The 12,751-nt window shown below is 43.5% G+C and overlaps 1 protein-coding gene across 1 annotated transcript in view; it reads right to left on the bottom strand.

Moving 5' to 3' along the window:
- Dpysl5 (dihydropyrimidinase like 5) overlaps positions 1 to 12,751 on the bottom strand; it is an 82,832-nt gene that overhangs the window by 24,380 nt on the left and 45,701 nt on the right. The window lies entirely within an intron of this gene.

The raw sequence follows: 12,751 nt of genomic DNA, 5'->3' as shown, positions 1-12,751 counted from the left end.
TTTGGATGTGTTGTTCTGTTTCATTCTCTCACATTTTGTGAAGGAATCTTTTTTTTTCCTTCCAGTCTGAGGTTCAATCTCTGGTCTTGGGCACTGTTCCTGAGATCCTTTTTGCACAGGGCTAGTGCTCTACCACTTGAGCAACAATGCCACTTCCAACTTTTTCAGTGATTAATTGGAGATAAGAGTCTCACAGACTTTCCTGCCCCGGATGGTTCTGAACTGTAATCTCAGATCTCAGTCTCCTGAGTAGCTATGATTACAAGTGTGAGACACTGGCACCTGGCAGAATTTTTCTTTTTTAATGGATTTCATTATGACATTTTCATACATGTATGTAATATACCTTGATTATTACCCTTATAAAGTATTTTCCTCTAACTTTTCACATGGTTAACATCAGAATCTTTGTCTTCAGTTTTCTCAAACACATTATCCTTTTTTCTTTTTCTTTGTGTGTGCCAGTACTGGACTTGAACTCAAGGCTGGACAGTTTCACTTGGCCTTCTCACGCAAGACTGATGTTTTACCACTTGGTCACACTTAGATTTTTTTTTTCTAGTTAATTGGGGATAAGCATTCACAAATTTTTCTGCCCCAGCTAGTTTCAAACCACAACCCTCTGATCTCAGCCTTTTGAGTAGCTAGGATTACAAGCATCAGCCACTAGCACCTGGTTGCTTCTTTTCTAACTTGTCTGAGACTTTTTAGATGAATGACTGATTTATTACTGAAAATGAATACAATTCATAATCTCTACAAGATACTACTTTAAAAAGAAATCTTTAAGAAGTCCCACACCAGCCAGGTGCTGGTGGCTCACGCCTGTAATCCTAGCTATTCAGGAGGCTGAGATCTGAGGATTGCTGTTCAAAGCCAGCCTGGGAGGAAAAACTGTGAGACTCTTATCTTCAATAAAGCACTAGAAAACTGGAAGTGGCACTGTGGCTCAAGCGGTAGAGCACTCGCCTTGAGCTGAAGAGCACAAGGAAGTGCCCAAGCTCAGAGTTCAAACGGTAACCCCTCTGTATAACACCTTAATAAAAACAATGAAATCAAATCACATAATATAAAAAAGAAGTTCCATTCAATCACAAAGCACTCCTTGATAATAAATTATTAAACCTGCATTATATTTCCTTCAACTAAAACAAAAAACTAATTTGGCCAGGTGATTTCCAAGAACTTTCAAAACTAGCATTGTCTCAAAGCTATTTTAGGTGAATGTATTACTCTCAAACAAAATCAGTAGTAAAATAACAGAGGGCCTGGACTGTGACAGCTTTTGCGGGAGCTCCCCAGTGAGTTGACTTTGTAAAACATGCCTTGCTGTTTGACTCAGAGTTGTCTGAGTCAGAGGTTTGGGTTCAAGTTCCTGCCCTGCTGACTGGGGGTAACTTCCCTGAGGTGCTGATTCTTTATGCATTCAAACTAAGTCAAATAAGACATCACTCTGGAATAAGTTTGGTAAATTGTTGTCCTGACAAGTATGTTCAATTATACAAATTAGATTCTGTTTTTTATAGGAAATGAAAAAGCACAATAAAATCATTTTAATGATTTTATGTTTCTCTACTCAACTAAATCCTTTATCACAACTCAGCAATGTTGACGGGAAATAAGGCATGTAAAAAAAACCAACAAAACCTAGTTTACTGAATAAACAACAATTAAGATGCAAATAGTCAGAGCCTGATGTGGGTTGAGGCAGTGAGAATATTTTCCCTGCTCTCCCTTGGGGCCAAAATGATCTGGCTTCTTGCATTTCTTAAAGCAACCACCAACAGAGGGCGGTAGTTCTGTGACCCATATAGTAACAGGATGGGGGCGGCAGAGACCCAGAGAAGGGAAAGTGCTAGGCAGATTGCTGCTTACAAGCTGCCTTCTATTTTGGATTCTGCTGGATCCCGCCAGGCTGATTCATCCTCGTAGCAGGTGGTTGTACTCTATTTTGTCCTGCAAGGCATTTCTTGCTTTTACACATGCATATGGGGGTGTCTGATATTCTGGGTTTTACACACTGAATTGTTTCATTTTTCTGTGGTTCTAGATTGCTTTTCTTTATACTCTCCTCAGAACAGCTGCAGTCTTAAGTGGAAAAAAAGAGACCCTATAAACAGCACAGTGTGATAAAAGAGCCAGGACTCTAGAGATCCTCGGGCAAGAGGTTCGTGTGGTAAATCTCTAAATATTTAAAAGTACAGATCAAGTTAATAAATCATTACACCAAATACACTCTATCCTGCGACTCTGACAAGTACATTCTTTATAATGACCAAGAAGATTAAGTTTACATTTAGAAGGTTTTTTTTTTTTTGTTTTGTTTATCGGGGTGGGGGGGTAGGGGCTGTCCTTGATTTTGAGCCTATGTGCCTGCCCCAATGCATACCTCCCACTGGGGTTCATGTTATGGCCTACACATATAAGTTTTGTTTACCCCCTTGCAAAGTTGCTAACAAGTGTCTACTGTGCAGAAAATCATAGTCTCTGACCCCGCCCCACCCCCATACCCACATAAAAGATTTGAGTTTGTGTAGGCCCAGGAGGGGCTCTGGCCCTTTGGTAATTCCAAGGACTCAGAGCAGTTGAGTAGTGGGCTAGGAATCTCTGGGCAGACACATGGCATCTGGGCCTCGTGGTGAAGGCATACAGTTGTCAGAAGGTCTAAGTAATATCCTATAGATTCCAGTGCCCAGAGCAGAGGCCCTTCCTGCCTGGGTCTGAGTTCTGGAAGAAGTCTGGAGCACTGAAGAGTGCCCTTAACTTCTTCACTTACTGGCTGTAATGCAGGAGCTGTCATGTGCTTCCTCTATAGAGAAGTCCGGGGTCAACAGACATGAGAGCATTTGGAAGGAACACATTGGTCTCTGGAATAATAATAGTAATAATAACAACCATAGTAGTAATAATATTTAATATGATTATGATTATGAGTACTGCTGTTCCCTCAGGTCTCCAAGCAAGAGTTCACAGGCTCAGCAAATCCCCCTACAGGCCAGAGTACCCACCTGATGCTGGAAATACAAGCACTCACCTCCTCTCAGCAAGACACACATGAAGCTAGCTTTTTAAATATGTGTGGTCCCTACGCAGGCTGACTGCCACAAGTGTTCACAGGAATGTGATCCCATGGATGTGACAAGCCCTGTTAACATCATCCCCCAGAAGAGCCCTGCAGAGATCTCAGCAGAGCACTGTGCCATCCTGCTCCTGACACTTCAAGAAGGACTGCATTTAAGAAGATGTGACTGAAGCTGTCACGTGATCAAGTCTGTTTGCACAAATCAGTGTTGCTGAGGTGAACCCTAGAAGATTCTAAATGAAAGTCAGTAAGATGATGTTCACAGAGGCTAATTCATACCATGGAAAGATTTTGCTCTAATGAACAAAGAAGGCAGAATTCAGTATCTGCACACTTAGATGCTTAGCACTATGATTCAACACACACAACCCCATACACGGGGGAAAAGTGGGAGGAAACAGACCAAAATATTAACAATGGCTGTTGTATGGTGATGAGTTTCTGAGTAAGTTAGTTTTCCTTTTCTAAAATTTATTTAATAGAATATATTATCTTCATAATATGCACTAAAAATGTTTGTTTTTACAATAAACACTATACAAATAAATGTGGAAGAAACAAAAACAATTTACAATTTAGTCATGCTTATACAATTAAAATGCTTTTGAAAATAATAAAACATATATCATACACATGAACCCACTGCTTAAATTTTAACAGATGTGAATATTTTTGTCATATTTACCAAAAGTTACTAATTTGGGGGTAGTACTAGGCTCTATGTATGCAAAATATATATTTTACCACTGACATTTACTTTTATTGGTGGTACTGGTGTTTGAACTTAGTGGCTCGCTCTCACTTGCTTTTCTTGCTTGCTTGCTCAGCTTGCTTTGCTCTGCTGTTGCTCTACCACTTGAGCCATGCTTCCAGTCCAGCTTGTTATTTTGAAGATGGAGTCTCAAAGACTCTTTTCTTTGGGATGGCATAGAACTATTGTCCTCCAGGACCCAGCCTCCTGAGGAGCTCAAGTTGATGGACATTTCTTCCTTCTTTGTTTTTACATGGTTTGCTATGTTTAAGTGCTTTTAAATGACACCAATAAGCATCAAATTGCCCATATTCTGTAGCCTGGTTTTTTGTTTTTTTTTTCTTCACAACCACTTCCCATTTTCCCTGGTGCTTGAACACCTGAGCCCAGGTGTGCCTTGGTCAGAAGGGGAATCACAGCTTTGTAAGACGTGCTTCCCAGATCAGGGAAGGGCTGGCCTCACTGGCACCTACTAAACTTGGTGGCTGACTGAAATTGCTCATCGACCCACCCAAGCCCTTGTATTTTCAAATATAAATGTCCATCCAGATAAGTCTTCCTCATTGTGCACGTGAACATTATTATTTATTTATTTATTTTTGTCAGTTGTGGGGCTTGAACTCTGGGCCTGGGCGTTGTCCTTCAGCTCCTCAGCTCAATGCTAACACTCTACTACTTGAGCCACAGTGCCACTTCCAGTTTTCTGGTTGTTTATTGGAGATAAGAGTCTCATGGATTTTGCTTTGAACCGCAGTCCTCAGATCTCAGCCTCCTAAGTAGCTAGGATTACAGGCTTGAGCCACTGGCACCTGGCAATGAACTTAGTATTTATCCTACTCTGTTCACACCTCTATTAAATTAATGTGGACATTAGTATTACTCATCTAACCAACACTCATAGTCATTATTCACAGAACCTAATTTTACTATTTCAAAGGGCTATTGTCATTTTATTTTTGACATTTATGACACAGTACTGGATAAATCTGGATTTATTTGATGCCCAGTAATTGCACCTCCATTTGTTCCCTAAATTCACCCAATGTACTTAATAACAGTCTACTTTATGACACAGGCTCCAGGCATACTCTTAGCAAAGAGGAAGGCCTCATGCTAGAACCAACCTAAGACTTTTCTACATGTCTTCTTTATGCTTTTGAACATCATCAGAACACTGTGGACACGTGAAGGTCCCCATGTTGGAAATTTCACTTACGCCTAGCCCCTTAAAACTGACTTGTTGGAGGAAATAAATCCTCCCTGGCTTTATCAGGACAAAGGTCTCTTTTGTCTCATTCTCTTTTGTCTTCCATGTTGCTGTCCATCTGATCACAGTTCACTGAGGTTCCTTCCCTCCCAGTCTCAAGACCCAGAGGTCAAAGCACACTGTGCTCTGCTGTTGATTGGCACTTTTGCCTGAGCCAATCCCAGGGCTTTTCACTGGGAAGGGGAAGGACTTCATACAGTGTATTTTCATACAGATGTATGAGGAAGGTAGTAAGTGTGAGAAGTGCTTGTGATCAGAAAAGCATATCTGCCTTTGAAGGAAATTCAGTGTTTCAAGAGGGATATTGCACTGAGAAACAAATGGTAAGTATTTTAGATTGCTTTGGTGTGGATATAGCTTGAGTGTGTCCCAAGGGTTCATACGTTGAAATTTAAGCCTAGTAGTGAGATGTTAAGAGGCTGGAAACTTAATCCCACAATACAGTACTGTACTTAGAGATGAGACCTCTGGGAGGTGTTTATGATTAGATAAGGTCATCTGGATAAAGCTCTCAAGACTGAATCCTAGCAGCTGTGTGTGTGTGTGTGTGTGTGTGTGTGTGTGTGTGTGTGTGAGAGAGAGAGAGAGAGAGAGAGAGAGAGAGAGAGAGAGAGAGAGAGAGAGAGATGGGGAGAGGGGTGAGAGAGAGCAGAAAAAATACAGACATTCATGTCATGTCATGCTTTGTGCCATCTCAGGGTTCTGCCAGCAAGAGGCCATCACCAAACTTGGCCCATCAGCTTTGGACTTCCAGAACTGTGAAGCAGTTCAATTCTCTGATGGTGCCTGCAGACAAGGATGATGATGGGGATGCCAGCACTGTGGAGGCAGGACTTATAGCCGTACCACTGAGGTGCCCTTTGGTTTGGATGAGCAAGTCCTGGTAGATGGAAGGAGGTATCCTGGAAGAGCAGCTGTAGCGGAAGTGAGGATCCCAGTGGGGAGGTGCACAGACATGTTAGGTTGCAGCAAAGCCTAAGAGTCATTGGTCAGATTCTCTGGAATGAGAGGGCAGCTAAGAGAAGAAAGTCTGTGGCAGGGCCTTGAGAGGTAGCCACATAGAGGAGAATCAAGATGAAGAGGGAGATTAGGAAGTGATCTCCAAAAGGATGACCGGAATATCTTGGGACCCATGGAATCTAAGCTATCCTCCTGCCCAAGAATGTTCCTGGGGCTCACTGGCTTCCAAGTGAGGAGAGTTTAAAGGCAAAGATGTGGTGCCTTCCCCCCGCCCCCCCCCCCCCCCCCCGCAGACAAGCAGACCAGGGCCCCTTCTGCATCTCAGGGACAGTGAGCACATTTGCTTAGGAAGCCCTGGCTTCTGCCTAACCAGGCTTCTGCTCAGGTGCTCATCACACCCCCTGCAGCAGTGGCTGCTGAGAGGAACTCTGAGACATTTCTAAGATTCTTGGGAAAATTTCTACCTCTCTCCCTTGTTAATAAGGACCTATGACCAAGTAGTCAGGTCATATGTAGTAAAGAGGAGGCCAGCCAGGCAAGGGCTTCTAGCACCTTCCCTTGCTCAAATTCCTCTATGAAAAAGTTGTTAGCTCTCACCTAGTTGTGCAGACAGCAGGGCTAGAGCAGCAAAAATCATCTGCAAAAATCTGGAAAGGCTGGGTCATGCCTCCAATGGCTCATGTTTGTAATCCTAGCTGCTTGGGAGGCTGAGATCTGAGGAATGAGGTTTGAAGCCAGCCTGGGCAAAAAGCCCATGAGACTCATCTCCACTCAATCATCATAATGCTGGAAGTAGTGCTGTGGCTCAAATGGTAGAGCACCAGCCTTGGGCGAAAAAGCTGACACAAAGAAAGAAGGAAAGGGAGGAAGGAAGGAAAGGAAGGAAGGAAGGAAGGAAGGAAGGAAGGAAGGAAGGAAGGAAGGAAGGAAGGAAGGAAGGAAGGAAGGGGAAAGAAAGAAAAGAAAGAAAGAAAGAGAGAGAGGGAGGGAGGGAGAGAGAGAAAGAGAAAGAAAGAAAGAGAGGGAGGGAGGGAGAGAGAAAGAAAGAAAGAGAGAGAGAGAGAGAGAGAGGGAGGGAGGGAGGGAGGGAGGGGAAGGGAAGGGAAGGGAAGGGAAGGAAAGGGAAGGGAAGGGAAGGGAAGGGAAGGGAAGGGAAGGGAAGGGAAGGGAAGGGAAGGAAGGAAGGAAGGAAGGAAGGAAGGAAGGAAGGAAGGAAGGAAGGAAGGAAGGAAGGAAGGAAGAAAGGAAGGAAGGAAGGAAGGGAGGGAGGTAGGGAGGGAGGGAGAGAGAGAAAAAAACTGGAAAGGTTCATTGCAGAGGACCCAGTGGGGAAAGATGGTTCCAAAGTCTGGAGGACTTTGAAGGACTCCAGGGCAGCAAGGGTTATATTCTCCATGGAAAATTTTGGATGAAATCAGCCCAAGGGAGAATTTGCCTGGAATTGCAAATCAACCCAAGGCCCTATAACCCTTTGTATTGCATACACAGAACACTCAGAATGGTAATGCAGGAAAGTACCCCCTTCTTGGATTTCCACCACCACTGTGTGTGGCAGACATTGCCATCTTCCCACATTTTTAGGGACCATCAAGGGCTGCCAACCAAGTATATGTATACACCCAACCCCACACCCTCCAGAGATCTGAGAACAGGTATGTTTGCAGCTGCTCTGTCAGTCAAAGTACCAAGCCTCTAGCCTGGGGCATCTCCATCTCCAGCTTCTGGGCTTCCCGGAGGGGGAGTGCTTAAAATAGACCATTGACAAGAAAGAATATACAACAGCCCTGACAGTTTTCATTTTGAAACTAGGAATCCATGAATATCAATTGGTAGTAGGAATACGAGAGCATCCTTGGTTTTTAGAGTGAGACATGGTACAAGTTTCTATGGTTCAGACATTTTCTTTAAACTCTATGATGAATTAATTTCCCAGACATGGCAGATCAGACAACCCGGGGGCTAGCATAAAGTGATATTACTCTCACTGAAGTCATCAGGCCACAGGGGCAGAAGTTCCTGGGTTTATGAATGTTTATTGGTGGCTTATTGGTGGCTTACTATGTGTAGTGTTCTTAAGGCATTGTCTTATTTGATCCTCCATATGGCTTTGTGATTAAAAGCACAGACTCAGTTACAGGTGCGCTCATGTTCATAGCAGTGATAATAGCTAAAGGTGGAAGTAACCAACTGTCCATCTGTGGATGAATGGGTAAGTAAAATGTAGCCGATACATAAAGGGAATATTATTCTGCCTGAAAAAGGAAGAAAATTCTGGCACTTGCTCCAACATGATCCTTGAAGACATTATACTAAGTGAAACAAGCCAGTTAAAAGAACAAATACTGTAGGATTCCACTTGAGTAATCAGATTCAAAGAGACAGAATGTGGAATGGTAGTTATGGGGAGGGAAGGGGGTACCAAAAGTTAGTATCTAGTGGGAACTAAGCTTCATTTGGAAAGATGAAAATCTCAGAAGATGGTTATACAACAAAGTGCATGTGCTTAATCCCATATAAATGCATACTAAGACTGGAAAAGTGTGAAACATTTTTAAAACGACTCTGTAGGAAAGGGGTTACTCTTCTCCTTTTACACATAAGAAAACAAGTTCAGAGGATGTCAGACACAGACAGCTGAATGATGGTCCATCTGACTACAGCTCAGGCTTCTTTACAATAGCTGCTCCTTCCTGAGCTTGGGGTAGCCTGGCCTGATCGAGGGGGTCCCCAGCTCCAGACTCCTCAAAGGATAGAGAAGAGTTCAGGAGAAGAGGGACTTAGCTGCAGTTCAGTCACAGAAGGGTAGGGTGTGGCTGAGGCTTGAATTACAGGGCTAAGAATGAGAATTGTGCCAACATTTAAAATTATGAAATAAGGAGCCAAGGCTTCTCTCTGATCCAGAATGATTATCTTCACTGCCGAGCATACAATTTAAATTCATTGTGTTTAATACAAAGCCCCAGCGCTGCGCAGACGGTCTCCCGACTTGCAGTTGCCATGGCAACTGGAGACGATCCTCAAAGGGAGCCGTGTGGCAGAGGGAGCTGGGCTGCCAGCATCTGAGAAGCCAGGGAGCCTGGGGAAACCATTCTAAAATAAAGCTGCACAGAGAGGCCCTTTGTCACCCACCTCCTTAGCAAAGCTCCTTCCAGCCCCAAAGTGGGAATGTTTACGGGCCAGTAGGCTGCCACATGATGTTTAATAGGAGTCCAGGCTGACCACAGATGCTAAAGAGGAGGCACTGATGAATAATCCAAAATGAACACATGTAACCCCACTTGCTCTCCATCCCTCATCTGTTTCAATATTGTTGAGATCTTCATTTTAATCTTAAAGCCCAGCAGTGACGGTGTGTGAAGCTGCCAGGGGGCCTTCTTAAAATGGAGTTGGAGAACAGGAGTTGAGGCAGACCTGAAGGTTATTTCGCGTCTGAGACCCAGCCCCTCACCTACGAAGGAAGGGTGATCAGTCCTGCCTGACTCATGGGGCTGCAAAGACAGAACTGGTATAAAGCAGTTATCAAGGTGCTCTCATCAGTGGGCCCAAGGACCAGGCCTGGCATCTCAGATGCACCCCTATGCAGAAGCAGGCAGCATGGGGAACAGAAGGGAAACTTCAGGTCCTGGGGGAGATGCAGGTGTCAGGTGGCAGCAGGGGTCTGGAATCCTGAGCCTGTCAGGATAACCATGCTCCTTCTGAACACTGTCTTTCCCACATGGCTGGGAAATACTCTTCGAGGGCCACTAAGTCTGGAAATTCAATTTAGACCCACAGGGATCTCCCAAACACAAAATCCTAGGGCAAGTTATGCCTGGCAAAGTGAGAGTTAAAAGAGAAGCCAGCCCAGGCCCGGTGAACAGAAAGGGTACCGAAAAGACTAGAAAACCAATGGAAGGAGAGAAGGGAGAGAGTGACAATGACTCTGTGGTGAGAATTTCAGTCCAGTTAAAAGTTTGATCCCAATCTCGTCTGCTTAGGCTCTCCCTGCCCACGCATCCTCACTCTCCACTGACCCTAATGTAAGGCAAAGAGGATGCAGAATGGACTCTCCCACATGGCATCACGCGTTCACATGGGACTAAGCTTTTCCAAGCACTCAGTTAGCACTTGGTTCCCAGTTCTCAAAACTTGTGCTTTACAGCTGACCTAAATATGGTGGCTTGTGAGGACAACTTGTGATAGATAACTTAGAAAAGGGAGAACAAAGTTGGAAAACTTACATTACTTGCTTTCAAGACTTAAAGCTTCAATCACCAAGAGAGTATAAGCTGGTATAGATGGCTCACATCTATAATCCTAGCTAACAGGAGACTGACATCCAGAGAATTGTGGCTTGAAGACAACCTGGACATAAAAGTCCATTAGAAGCCGGGCACCGGTGGCTCATGCCTGTAATCTAAGCTTCTCAGGAGGCTGAGATCTGAGGATCACGGTTCAAAGCCAGCCCGGGCAGGAAAGTCCATGAGATTCTTATCTCCAATAAACCACTAGAAAACGGGAAGTGGCACTGTGGCTCAAGCGGTAGAGCACTCATCTTGAGCTAAAGAGCGCAGGGACAGTGCCCAAGCCTAGAGTTCAAGCCCACAACCGACCAAAAAAAAAAAAAAAGTCCATCAGACTCCAACTCCAAAATAACCAGCAAAGAGCCTGGCTGAAGGCATGATTCAAGTGACAGAACAGCAGCCAAGTAAGCAAGCTGAGCAGGTACAAGGCCATAAGTTCAAACTCTGGCACTAGGCAGAAGGGTGGGGATGGGGGGCAGGGTAGGAGAAGACGAGACAGAAAAGATAGTCCAGAAATAGGCCTACACTCATATAGTCAATTGACTTTGACAAAGGATAAACTTTTTCTTTTGCCAGTCTGGATGCTGTCTCTGACCTTCTTTTGTTCAAGGCTAGTGCTCTACCACTTGAGCCACAGCTCTGCTTCCAGCTTTTTCTGAGTAATTTGTTGGAGATAAGTCTCATGGACTTTCCTGCCAGGGCTGGCTTTGAACTGTAATCCTCAGATCTCAGCCTTCTGAGTAGCTGGGATTAGAAGCATGAGCCACTGGCACCTGACTGGTAGGATAAACTTTTTAACAAGTATTGAAACAATTGGATAACCATATGCAATTGAACATTAATCATAGGCTATATAAAAAAAACACATCATAGATCTATTGTAAGAGCTAAAACTGTAAATCTTCTAGAAGAAAACTGTAATGGTTTGAATGTTTTAAGGGAAAACATTATGTTTTGTGGAATGCTCCTATGATCCCAGCATCCCAGCATTTGGGAGGTAGAACCAGAAGGATAGTAAATTTGAGATCAGCCTGTGCTATATAGCAAGACTGTATCTCAAAAATGAACAAATGAATCCATATGCTGGAAGTTTAATCCTTAAATTCATATGGTGTTGTTTTAGAGGAAGGAGAAAATAGTTGGGACTAAATGAAACCATGGGGATGAAACCCCCCATGATGGCATAGTAGCTTTAAAAGAAGAGCAAGAGAAACTACAGCTAGCACAATTGCTCTGTCTTGCCATGTGATGCCTTGTGCAATGTTGTGATACAAGAAGTCCCTCACCAGATGCTGGCACCATGCCCTTGGACTCCAAAACTATGGGCCAGACAAGCCTGTATTCTTTCTAAATTACCCAGTTTGTGCATTTAGCTCTAGCAACAGAATATAGATTAAAGCAGAATATATCTTAGTGACTTTGGATTGCATGAAACTTCTTGTGTATACCACAAAAAGAATGAAAAATAAATCGGCCAAAAAAAATGCAGGAACTGAACTTCAAAAAATGTCACTGTTGAAAAAAAGGCTAGCCAGCACAGTGGCTCGAACCTAGTTACATTGGAGGTGAAGACTGAGGGATCTCTGTTTGAGGCTTTCCCAGATGTGAAAGTTTGAGAGGCTCCATCCCAATCAATGGCTGGGTATGGTGGAACATGCCTGTCATCCCTAGTGACAAAGGAATGCATGAGTAGGAGGATTGCAGCCCAGGCTGGCCTAGGTATAGAAAAACAAGACCCTACCTCAGAAATAACCAAGGCAAAAGGAGGCATGGCTCAGTGGCAGAATGCCTGCTTACAAAGCATAAGGCCCTCAGCTTAATCTCCAGAACTTTCAAAAAAAAGAAAAAGAAAAAAGAAAAGGTTAAGTAACAGACTGGAAGAAAATATTTGCAAAACATATCCGACAAAGGTCTTGTAATTAGGGTATATAAATAACATTTGTATTCTGACACAAACCAGGTCAACAAATGAATTAAAAAATGGGCAAAAAAGTATCAATAGTCACCTCACCAAAATGTAGAGTCAAATAGGCATGTAAAGGTATTCAGGTGGATGTTAAGAGGCCAGTGAGATGCCATTTCAGGGTAGAATGGCAAAAACTATCTAGACTGACCAAAGAGGTCTTACAGTGTGTAGCATCTGCTGGGTGCGCTATGGTCTGTTGCAATCACATTGGAAACCAGTCTGGGAAGTCGCTGGGTTTTTTGGTTGTTTTTAGTTTTTAGTTTATTTTTTGGTGGTACTAGGATTTGAACTCAGGGTCTCATACTTGCTAAGCTAGTGCTCTATTATTTGAGCCACTCCTCCAGCCCTTTTTACTCTGGTTATTTTTGAGATAGGATCTTGCTTTTTGCCCAGGCTAGTCTTTACCATGAACCTCTTATTTGTTCTTCCTGAATAAATGGTA

Source organism: Dipodomys merriami, unplaced genomic scaffold (assembly GCF_024711535.1).
Source record: "Dipodomys merriami isolate MVZ:Mamm:240054 unplaced genomic scaffold, mDipMer1.0.p SCAF_17, whole genome shotgun sequence".
NCBI classification, from domain to species: domain Eukaryota; kingdom Metazoa; phylum Chordata; class Mammalia; order Rodentia; family Heteromyidae; genus Dipodomys; species Dipodomys merriami.
This window is presented reverse-complemented; position numbering and strand designations above follow the sequence as displayed.